This window comes from Saccopteryx leptura, chromosome 1 (assembly GCF_036850995.1).
Source record: "Saccopteryx leptura isolate mSacLep1 chromosome 1, mSacLep1_pri_phased_curated, whole genome shotgun sequence".
In the NCBI taxonomy this organism is placed as follows: domain Eukaryota; kingdom Metazoa; phylum Chordata; class Mammalia; order Chiroptera; family Emballonuridae; genus Saccopteryx; species Saccopteryx leptura.
The window spans coordinates 349619972-349632325 of NC_089503.1; the positions used below are offsets into that span (position 1 = coordinate 349619972).

The window sequence follows — 12354 nt, forward strand, 5'->3', positions numbered from 1 at the left end:
ACTTCCAGAAGGGGCACCTCTTTCATTGGTGGTCAGTGAGAGGAGCACTGTATGTGGCGGCCCTCCAATGGTCTGAGGGACAGTGAACTGGTCCCCTGTGTAAAAAGTTTGGGGACCCCTGGTAGGCCCTAGGGCTTAGTTTTAAGACTAAGCCTTTCCCACCCTTTTAATACTAAGATATTTTCTAAACTAAACTTTTCCCCACACCCTTGACTGTTGCATGATGTGGGGTGGTGCACTCTCATGAGGAATCCCATTATGCCTCAGATAAGTGACTTTGTATCAGAGACTTCCTTGTTTGTATATTAGATTAAAGGTTTTGATTTCTACCCTATAAAATGGGGCAGAGGAGCCCATGCTGGAGGAGAACAGAGAAAGGCCACGTGGAGGAGAGGAGAAGCAGCCAAGATGGCAGAGTGCTGAAGGAGAAGCCAGTTTGTGCAGAGAGAAGGAGATTGGGAACAGAGGTGAATAAGGCTGGTGAGGTAGAAACCTTTGATTCTAGAAAACATGGATAAGTCAGTGGCTTTGGGAGCCCTGAATGGAAAGGGAAGTGTTTTCCCACTGTGTGTATTATTTGTCCGCCGGGTGCAAGCTAGGATTAAAGCTAATGGCCTCCAATTCTTGTCTTCATTGTTTCATTACCATCTGTCTGAATCAAATTCAAACCTGGATGGGTCAGGAGGCTGTGATGGTGGCCGTGGCTACTGGCCATACAGTTGGCATAGTCTGTGGCAAAATTTGGATCAATTCAGTATGGAGCCACCACCACCTTTGAGTGGTGGAGTAGAGGACTGGCTGCTGCTATGGTTCCCTATGGCTGTCCTTTTGGAGGCCGTAGGCTGGCTGACTTTTACAGCCATGCGTGAGGAAACTGAGAGCTCTGTGGAAGAGGCTGTGTGGGACCTGCAAACCGAACAGTGGAAGGAGATGGAGCAAATGTGGGAGAAAGAGATGCTGACCCTGAAGCTGGAGCAAGCACTGAAGGAGGCTGACCAGGTTCGTGAGATTTGCTTGGAAATAGAGCAGCTGCTGGAGAAGGAATCACAGCTTGTGAGTTGCAGATTTCCCTGGACATTGTGGAGAGCCAGCAGCGGTGGGAGGCCGGGGCTGGGGTTGCAAGGCCAGTGGAGCAGAAGGCGGTGGTGGCTGGGGGCTCACTCCTGGCAGTGCGAACTGGTGTTTTCAGTTCCTCTTTGGAGGATGAGGAGAATTGGGCTGGAGTTGCAATCTGCAATCTCCAGAAGATGAGAGCCCAGCACTAAGAAGTACCTACTACGCTCCTGGTAGGTCTGCAATTTTGGGACATAGGGGTGAATGTCATCATGCTCTCCAGAGCAAAGATGGAAATGCTGACTTCCATTGCCACATGTTCCTTTTTGGGACAGTGTAAGACCTGCCAGGATGGCAGATATGAGGGGGGTGGCTGAGACCACAAGTGCGTGGACTAGGACCGGAGTGGGCACTGGCTCCTTTGTTGGATGAACTTATGGATTTTGGACAATGTAAAATACTCTGACGGGGGTGGGGGTGGCTTTACTGGAAGCACTCCCCTGCCCCGGGAAGCTTTTCAAATGGCTAGAAAGAAGGCCGAGGACATTTTGTGCTTTTGGCAAAGTGCTCAGAGACTGGTGAAATGTACCTTTGTAATTGTTGAAATTGTATGATTTGTCATGTTGTTGTAATTTGTGTAATGTGTCTAATTGCCTTGTTCAGGAATACCTGTGCTTTAGATTTTGAAGTAAGCAAAAGGGGTAGAATGTTGGTCAAATAAGTTTGTAAATATGATATATATGTTTGCTCACTGTAAAGCCAGGAGCTGCCATTGTGGCCATTTACATGCATGTTCGCATTGGATTCGGACAGTCGGTAAAGAAACTATGGAGTCAAAAACTGGTGGGCCATCATCTTTAATCCTAGCTTACACCCAGCGGGCAAGTAAAAACACACACTGGGCTCCAAAACCCACTCACATTCAGTGCTCACAAAGCTACTGACTTATCCGAGTTTCCTAGAATCAAACGTTTCTAGCTCACCAGACTTTATTCACCTCTGTTCCCCATCTCCTTCCTTCTCCTGCACAAACTCTGCACAAACTGGCTTCTCGGTCAGCACTCCGCCACCTTGGCTGCTTCTTCTGGCCTCCTCCATGTGGCCTCTCTCTGCTCTGCTTTTCTGCTCTCTGCTCTAATGCTAATCTCAGGAACCGAGAGAGCTAGCTCCCGTTCTGCCCCCATTTTATAGTGTAGAAATCAGAACCCTTAATCCAATATACAAACAAGGAAGTCTCTGATACAAAGTCACTTATCTGAGGCATGATGGGATTGTACCACCCCACATCAAAAAGGGTGGGAAAGGCTTAGTCCTAAAACCAAGCCCCAGGCTACAAGGATCCTGCCTGCCCACAGCCCACCCCCAACACACATTAATATCACCTGGGCGATAGGCTTTCACGTGGGCAGCGCCATCTTTAACAAAGTGAGCATAATACATTTTATCTGCCCAACATTCACTTATAGTTTGCATTGGGTGTGGGAGACAGGCTGTACACAGGTAGGGTTGTTATAGCCTAAGGTTTAGTTTTAAGACTAAGCCTTTCCTATCCTTTTAATACTAAGATTTTTTAAAACTAAGCTTTTCCCCACACCCTTGACTGTTGCATGATGTGGGATGGTGCACTCTCATGAGGAATCCCATTATGCCTCAGATAAGTGACTTTGTATCAGAGACTTCCTTGTTTGTATATTAGATTAAAGGTTTTGATTTCTACCCTATAAAATGGGGCAGAGGAGCCCATGCTGGAGGAGAACAGAGAAAGGCCACGTGGAGGAGAGGAGAAGCAGCCAAGATGGCAGAGTGCTGAAGGAGAAGCCAGTTTGTGCAGAGAGAAGGAGATTGGGAACAGAGGTGAATAAGGCTGGTGAGGTAGAAACCTTTGATTCTAGAAAACACAGATAAGTCAGTGGCTTTGGGAGCCCTGAATGGAAAGAGAATTGTTTTCCCACTGTGTGTATTTTTTTGTCCGCCGGGTGCAAGTTAGTATTAAAGCTAATGGCCTCCAGTTCTTGGCTTCATTGTTTCATTACCATCTGTCAGAATCAAATTCAAACCTGCATGGGCCAGGCGGTTGTGATGGTAGCCGTGGCTACTGGCTTTACAATCTCCCTCTTTTTGTGTCAGCTAAAGCTCTAATCCATATTTTGTTCCCTAACTACACTAAACTGCTCATATGAAGTACTGATGATCTCCATATTAACATGTCCAATAGAAAAACATTTTTTAAATTTGAATTTAACTGAAAACAATGGACATTTTTCTATCCTCTCACTTGACCTCCCCAATGTGCTTGGCATGATAATATGGCCTGTTCCTTATGCTTCTTTCTGCCCTCTTAGCATCTGGAAATGCACTATTGCCTGCCTGTCTGTCTATCTTGCTCAGGCTCTCTCACTGAGCTCAGTTTCCTCATCTCGTTTTTTTTTTGTTTTTTTTTTGTTTTTTTTTACAGAGACAGAGAGAGAGTCAGAGAGAGGAATAGACAGGGACAGACAGACAGGAATGGAGAGATGAGAAGCATCAATCATTAGTTTTTCATTGCACGTTGTGACACCTTAGTTGTTCATTGATTGCTTTATCATATGTGCCTTGATTGTGGGGCTACAGCAGACCGAGTAACCCCTTGCTCGAACCAGAGACCTTGGATCCAAGCTGGTTAGCTTTTGCTCAAACCAGATGAGCCCGTGCTCAAGCTGGCGACCTCAGGATCTCGAACCTGGGTCCTTGGCATCCCAGTCCAATGCTCTATCCACTGCGCCACTGCTGGTCAGGCTTGTTGTTGTTCTTATTCCTTTTTCTTCCTATGTCTCATACTTATCTCCTCCTTAATTATGGCTATAGATTACACCAGCCCTTGGAGATTCTCCCTGGGTATTTCCTGAACACCAATTCTACCAATAAGAATTTCACTTGTGGGTTCTCAGGAACCTGAACTTATTGTGCCTTTCTGGAACATCATAATCTTCCCTTCTAAGTGTGTTTCTCATATATTACCGTACATGTGATAAGCACTGACATCAAAGTAAAAACCCTGGCTGGAAGCTAGAAAGTCTGTCCATATTTCAACCTCTCTAATCTCACTCAGTCTATCACCAAACCCTATGACTTCTGTTTCCTAAACATCACCATGTGTACCTGTTCCCTCCTTTTTCAGTGACGTGATTTTAATTCATATCCTATTACATTACTCAACTCCTTTTTTTTTAGCTTCTTAACTGATATCTGGTTCTTGTATACATTTCTTCATCCTCGGCACGTCTGTTAAAATTTCTCATATTCTGAATCCGAAGTTGAGATACATCCTGTTAGTCCACATGGTTCTGCTTCGTTAGGCTTGTCTTTCCTTTCCAGACTCATTTTCCCTACTGTTCCTTCAGCTACCCTTCATTTCAGTTAAGCTACTTACTGTGCCTTGAAAAGGAACTCTTTCCCAATTCTGTGCTTTTATGTGCTGTTTCTATTAGATTAGTATTTTAGGCTTTTCAGGCACATACAGCATCTGTTGAATATTCTTCTTTGTTATGTGTTGGTCAAATAAATTTGTAAAATATGATTTTTTTTAGTTTGATCGTTTATAGTTTTTACTGGGGGCTGGGCAGCATCAGGTATATGTGGGTCTGTGAAGTTGTAAATTACCTTCCTGCTTGGGAAGGGCCCTTGTTTTGCTAATGTTTGCTGGAGCAAGGTTTTCACACCAGAAAGTTTTGAAAAGGAGAGAAGGAGAAGAGGCAGAAAGAAGCCATGTTTGCAGAGAGGATGCAGAGTGCTGAAGAAGAAGCCTTTTCAGAGGCAGAGAAATGAGAAGGTTTGCAGATGGGGAATCAGATGGGGTTTGGGAGCCCTACTGAGACTGGTGAAGCTATTACAGGAGTCAAAGGAGGACAAAAAATGCCCAGACAACTTGATGAAGAAAGTAGAATTTATTAAAGCTGGCAGAGCACGTGGGGTTTATAGCTCCAAAACACGGGCTCCCCGAAGTTAATTTTCTTTCAGGTTATATACCTTTACAGTATCTAAGCAATGGGCATGTGACTTCTTTGTGTAAGGTTTCCCAGGACTCAAGGAGAGGGGAGAGAAAGCTTCGGTGGGATAGGCAAGGGGGAAGGGGTTTCTGATCACTGCCGTAGTTACATACAGATCCTGCTATTCTTGCTTTGTATTGTAACTATGGGATATAGTTAATTTATCACTGGCTGACTCATTTACCCCTGCTGGTTTTCTTCCCTTGTATTCTTTTCGTTTCTTCCTTCTCAGGGAAGAGAGGGCCTGCCCCTCCTTCCTCAAGGCCTTTGATTCTAGGAGAAATCAGAGAAGATTCTCCTGCTTGTGGAACCAGATAATGTGTCAGGGCTTTGTGAGCTCTGAATGAAGAGGGAAATGTTTTCCCTGTGTGTTGCTCGTTGGCTGGTGTGAGACTTTAATAAAGGAATGGCCCACCATTCTTTGGCTCCACTATTTCTTTACCATCTGCCTGAATCTAATGTGAACCTGCATGTGCATGGCCATGATAGCGGTGGCTCCTGGCCATACATTATGTTTTATAACTCTTTAAAAAAAATGTAAGCACGATTCCTAGATCAAGGGTTGTACAAATATTGGTCTTGATCTAGATTAGGTCCACAGACAACAGTTTGCTAAGAAAAGGATCTAGAGGGCCCTTTTCTTGCTTTCTTCACTTAAGTACATAGCTTTTAAGACTCAGGTTAAGAGTCACCTCCTCCTGGAAGCCTCTCTAACTTCCTTCTCATAGTCCACTCGCTGCTCTTCTTATCAGCTTCCTCTATAACTGGCCTCTTCTTTAGAGTGCAAATGCGCTAGCAGCAAGAACTGGGTCTTTTCATCTTTATGCCTCACAGCAGGCCCAGCACATGGCAGATGTTCAGTAAATGGTGTTAAATGACTAAATAGAGAGGTGCACTACTTGGAATTACCAATGATATTGACTGCTGGGATTTCCTGAGTGTGTTCGGTGGGCTGGTCACTGACTGAACACTCGACAGGTGTCATTTCATTTAGTCTTCACAGCAGCGCCATGGGGAAGGTGCTTTCATTTCCTCCATTTTAGAAATGAGAAAGCTGAAGCACCAAGAAATTACGGAATTTATCAAAGTACATTTGAATTTCAGCAAGACTTTTGAGAAAGTCTGGAAAAATATGTAAAAAGCTCACTGTTGGCTCTGCCCTGGATGCCATGGCCGCCATAGTGAACAAAATACACAAAAGTCCTTTCCAAGTGCTTACATTTTAGAGAAGAGAGACAGTCGATTAAAAAAAAAAAGAATAAGTAAATTTACAGTGTATTAGATGGTGAAAAAGGGCTACAAAGAAAAAGTAAGTTTTGCTATGAAATGCACAAGGTAAATTCGGGGGAGCAAAGAAGCCCTTCTTGACAGGGTGATATTTGTGCAAAGAGATGAAGGAATTGAAGGAGTGGCTTATTAGAATATCTGAGAGGACAGTAAGAGTTTTAAGAGAGGAAGTCAGGGAGGTAAGGGGACCGGGTGATAACATGGGGCTTTTCAGGCCATTGTGATAATTTGATTTTATTCAAGTTCAAAAGGAAAACTATTGGAGGGCTTGGATAGATGAGTGACATAATCTGATTTACCTTTTATTTATTTATTTTTAGGATTACTCTGACTTCTAGACAGAGAACAGACTGAGTGTAAGCAAGAGTGTAAGCTCAGAGTCAGATTAGATTGCTATTAAAATAACCCAGACAAGAGATGATGATAGTTTGGCCCAGGGTGATGGCAATGGAGGAAGTGAGAAGTAATTGTATTTGAGATATATTTTTAAGGTAGAGTTGACAAGATTTGCTGAAGAATTGAATGTGGAATGTGAGAAAAAGAGAGGACTGAAGTATGACTCTAGATTTGGGCCCCAGTATCTGGAAGAGTTTGGTTGTAGTTAGCTGACACGAGGAAAATGTGGTTGGAACAGGTTCTTAGGTGAGAACTGGGAGCTCAGAGAAATAAGTAACAACTGCCCAGTGGGTTCATAGTTAATTGAATGGCAATATCCACGTTACTCAATGGGTTGATCCCAGCAGAAGGGAGATCTTAAGAGTGTTTGAAGGGCTCTGTGCCCTGACCTGCCTTTTTATTAGTGATGGGGTTCATTTTGCCATTAACAGAATGCTTGATATAAGCTAATACATTGGGTGACAAGACAGTCTTCCAGAAGGATAGACTGAATCAAGCAAGATAAAGTTAACCTAATTGAAAATAAAGATTTACAAATTTGAACTGTTCAAACAACATCTATTTGAGGAATAGCACTGTTGTTAAAAGTGCATTGTTCGTTGTCAAACCGATCTGGTTTTGAAATCCCAACCTTCCTCTTCTTTAGTCCTATTCCCTGGATTAAGTCAAATAACTTCCTTATGCATCAAATGGCGCAGTAAAATTCCTTGCTCAAAAAGTTATGAAAATCAATAAAGTACTCAGCACGCTGCCTAAGATGTAATAGGTAGTTGGTAAATAAGATATTTTATAATTATCAAAAACCTTCCTTTTTAGCCTTTATTTTTAAAAAATTCAGTTTTAGCAAATATTGAAGTTTGGGTTGGGTTTCTAAGAGCCTATTTAAATAGTATTAGGAGGAGAGGTTTTCTAGCACCTGCAACATTGTTTCCCCAGGACAAGTTTTCTTGTCAGCCTCGCCAATCCCACCTGATAAAGCTTCTCTTCATCTTCCTGACTTCTGCTTTCTCTTCTTTCTGCCACAAGATTAATAACCTATTTTATATTTTAAATCATATTTTAAGTCATTCTCTTATATTACATGTATACAACTTTTCTCTTTTTAGCTGACATCTTGGAATACTTTCTAGGGCTTTTTATATTACTTTTTTTTACTATTTCTTTTATTGAGATATAATTTACATATGATAACATTCACCAATTTTAAACATACAATTTGATGAGTCTCAGCAAATATATACACCATAAGCCATCAGGGCATTTGTGTCTACACTTTATTCTAGTTGAAAACAATTGAATTTCTTAACGTTTATAAATGACAAACTTGCAAGTTAAAAAATCTATTTTATTTAGGTTGAAAAGAGAAATGAGGAATTCATTTAATAGTTATTAAGAAGGGCAAGAGGATTCTGTAAACTCTATTAGATGATTTACTTGTCTTCCTTTTTTTTTGTCTTCTAAATAAGATAAAATGCTTGCAGAAAATGAAGAGCTTGCCAAAAATAAATTTGATTTCATGATACTTAGGGCTCCGTCTGTAACTGCTGATCAGAATCAGGGTACTAATTCATCCTCTTAGCCCTGGGCTTCTGGTTTGTTTCCTGTGTATGCTAATATGTTTAGAATCAGCACATGGTTGAAGAATGGCAATATGGGCAGAGAGGGGCGTGGAGAGGAGGTGGTAAGACACAAGCAACACCAACACCCTCTTGTTCTGCTCCTTAAATAGAATCAGTACATAAAAATTGGGTCCAGAAATGCAAATTAATTGTTTCAAAGTACAAAAAAAATTGTAAGTGTTAGGAGGGGGCTCTACAAAAAGACCTAACTTAATCAGGTTGGTCAGGGAAGGCTTCCTGGGGGAAGTGACATTTAATGAGAGTTGAAGGATAAGTCATCCAGGTATGTTCTGGTGTGTATGTGTCAAAGGGCAAGGAGAAGCAGGGAGGAAATATTCAGCAGAAAGCATGGCATAGGCAAGGAATGTTAGCAGGTTAGATAGTGCAAAAGGGTGACTTGAAATGAACCTGCCAAGGTAGTCAGGAATCACATTGTGCTGGGTCATGTTATGAATTTCATGCCTCTCTTCTTCAAGCAATAGGAAGGCATAGAAAGCTAGGGAGTGACATGATCATATTTGCATTTGGGTTTGATAAAATAATAATAAAGCTAAACTATACTTAGTATGGGCTGGCATTGTTGTAAGTGCTTTTTGTGTATTAACTGATATGCACTTCACACAAACCCTGTGAATGAGATACTATTTGCGTGCCCAATATATCATTGAGGAAACTGAGTTATACAGAAAGAATATATAACTTGTCCAAGATCATGCAGCCATAAAGAGCCAATGCTGACATTGGGAGGAGAGCATTCAGAAGGCTGCTGCAAAATTATCAGCAAAAGATGCTCGGGGCTTGGTCTGGAGTAATGCAGTGGGAAGCATTAGGATAGTAGATTAAGATATATATAAGCCATAAAACTCACAGGATTTATCTTCAAAGCACTGCATTTTGAGTTGCTTGGTATATTTCATATTTTTTAAATTTTATTATGATAAGACCACTTAACATGATATTACCCTCTAAACAACAATTTTAGTGTTGTTAACTATTGCCTGGTATACTTTTCAACTTGACTATTCCTACTACTACTAATACTCATGCTAATACTCTTTCTACTAATACTAATACTCTTTCTCATCTGTTTTTCATATTTCTGCTAGAGATATTAATATTTGCAATAATTCAGACCCAAAGCATTGAAGTGGTATTTTTCTGTCTCTTGCTTCCTCCTAGTGATTAAGCAGTCACAGAGCCCATGCTAAATTACCTTTTGCAAAGTTTTCACAATTCATCCCATCCTTCCCATCCTTAATACCCTGCCTGTAGAAATGTGAATGCAGACCTATATATATATTATATACATAGAACACTATTGGTAGGCTGTCCCAATTGAGCCATCCACATTTACTTTGGTCCTGGATATAACCCTCAACTACACCAACAGAGAAACTGGGTTTGGGGACAATGCAGAGAACTGGCTGGGTATTGTTATTAGGTTCATTATAATTTAAGAAATGGGAACAGTTTAAGGAGTGATAGAATGTTAGGGGAAGGGAGTAAGAGGGACAAATATATGATGACAGAAAATGATTTGACTTTAGGTGATGGGTACACAATATAATCAACAGCAGATATGCTATAGAGATGTTGACCTGAAACCTATGTACTCTTACTGATCAATGTCACCCTTTTAAATTTAATTTTCTAAATAAAAATTTTTAAAAAGATGTGATAGAAGAGGGAAAAGATACAGCTTAAGGAGGTTAGAAAAAGAGAAATAATCACAGCTAAAAAATGTTTTCTGGAAGCCGAATTCTTGCCATGGTCATGCTCTAGCTCAAAGGATTTCCTACGGATCAGAAATCCTACTTTTCTCTGGCTGAAGCATCAGGGCCTCAGGTTTTACTATCAAATACAGGATAATGATATAAAAATTCTTATGGGTTAAACTCAGAAAGCATTAGACAGACTTTTCAGATGAAAGGAATAGCATTCTCTAGTTCTTATGTTTGTTTTTATTACATTTTATTACATCCATGCATTGAGTCTGTATGTCAGTCGCTTTGCTTCACAGAACAATCCTGTCAAGGAGGTATACTGCTCACAAAAATTAGGAGATATTTTATTGCTTCACATTCATTTTTAAATATCCCCTAATTTTTGTGAGCAGTGTATTAACATCCCTTGTTTCTTCTGGTTGGAGTTTCAGTGTCTGGCAAGACATTTCCCAGTTAGAAAATAGTTGAACCAGAATTGAGATTCAACTATGGTTAACCATTCCAACCCACTGCTTCTAATAGCAGAGAGGCATAGGATACTTAAATATCTTGAGAAATTTTAACATTGAATTATAGTGTTGAAAGTATTGATGTTTTCAGTGAATTCACCTCTGACAATCTAGTTAAGGTCAAGGAATTTGAAAACATCCCCGAAGTCTCTCCTACTCTATAGTTCTGTGACATTATTTTATTATATGTTTTAACTCCAAATAAAAAAAGATGATCAACAAAATGCCGTTTTATACATATGAGTACCACATTGCGTAAAGCCATTACAGAATTGCTCATGCAAGTTCATAGGATTTGAAAGCAATCTTTTTTTCTATTTAGGAATAAAGTCATAATGGGTTTTTGAAGTTATGCATTTAGTTAATAGATGCTGAAACATAAGAATATGTTTTATAAAAATGAATTCCATTAAAAAATCTTAATGACATTATCAAAATGATTTCTATAGTAATTATTTGATACTGGATTTGATTACAAAGAGCTCTATGTCTAATCATTTCTTATTTTTTTTCTTTTTTCAGAGACAGAGAGTCAGAGAGAGGGATGGACAGGGACAGACAGACAGGAACAGAGAGAGATGAGAAGCATCAATCATCAGTTTTTCGTTGTGATACTTTAGATGTTCATTGATTGCTTTCTCATATGTGCCTTGACCGTGGGGCTACAGCCTACCGAGCAACCCCTTGCTCAAACCAACGACCTTGAGTCCAAGCTGGTGAGCTTTTGTTTAAACCAGATGAGCCTGCGCTCAAGCTGGCGACCTCGGGGTCTTGAACCTGGATCCTCCTCCTCCCAGTCCAACACTCTATCCACTGCACCACCGCCTGGTCAGGCTATGTCCAATCATTTCTTACACAATGTGATGTAAGACTATAACTTCTCTTTACTTAGCTAACGGCTAATCTAGTCATATATATGAAATAAATCATTCAGAATAAATAAGGTGTGAAATACATTAAAAGAAAAATGTACTTAAACAAATACATGTTAGTGGTTGTTCATAACTTGCCTCTTGTAAATATAAATTACTACAATGCATTCTTACGCTGACATGATGAGTATGATTTTTATTTTGACTTTTTTATGGTTTAAAAATAACTATTAAAAATTGGTGCAAGTTAACTGACCAACACAAAGATGATAAATAGGTACTCTGGCATATTTATATTTCTAGTTTTTAAAGTTATACATAAACACAATAGAGAAAAATGCATTTCATGCATGTGAAACATAATTCCTATGGCTGCCGCATTTTTGTAGTAATAGTAATTCAGATTCACTACCTAACCGAGTTCTCTATTTTAAAAAATTGAATCAGAAAACTGAGACAAAATCCTGTGTCAGTTCTGATGTTAACTAAAATCTGTTTGTGCAGATCAGCTTTCTATCGGAAAGCCCATCCTGCTTTTTCCCTATCAGGAGATAGTTGCATACAAAATAAGAAAACTCAAAGGTTCTTCTTTTCTGAGCCTTCTTTTTTATTTAAAGTAAAATTCTTTTTTTACCCTGGCTGGATATCTCAAGTTGGTTAAAGTGTCATCCCAATATGCCAAGGCTGTGGGTTTGATCCCCAGTCAGGGCACATACAAGAATCAACCACTGAATACATAAATAAGTGCAACATCAAATCAATTTTTCTTTCTCTCTCTCTTTCTTTCCCCCTCTCTCCCTTCATCTCTCTCTCTCTAAAATCAATAAAAAGAAATAAAGTGAATTTCTTTTTGAAGTCATACATTTTGG

General features: G+C 40.1%; 1 protein-coding gene across 7 annotated transcripts in view; it reads left to right on the forward strand.

Annotated features, from left to right (window-relative positions):
• Positions 1–12354, forward strand: part of FILIP1 (filamin A interacting protein 1) — a 242283-nt gene that overhangs the window by 207449 nt on the left and 22480 nt on the right. The gene's annotated exons all lie outside the window — the stretch shown is intronic.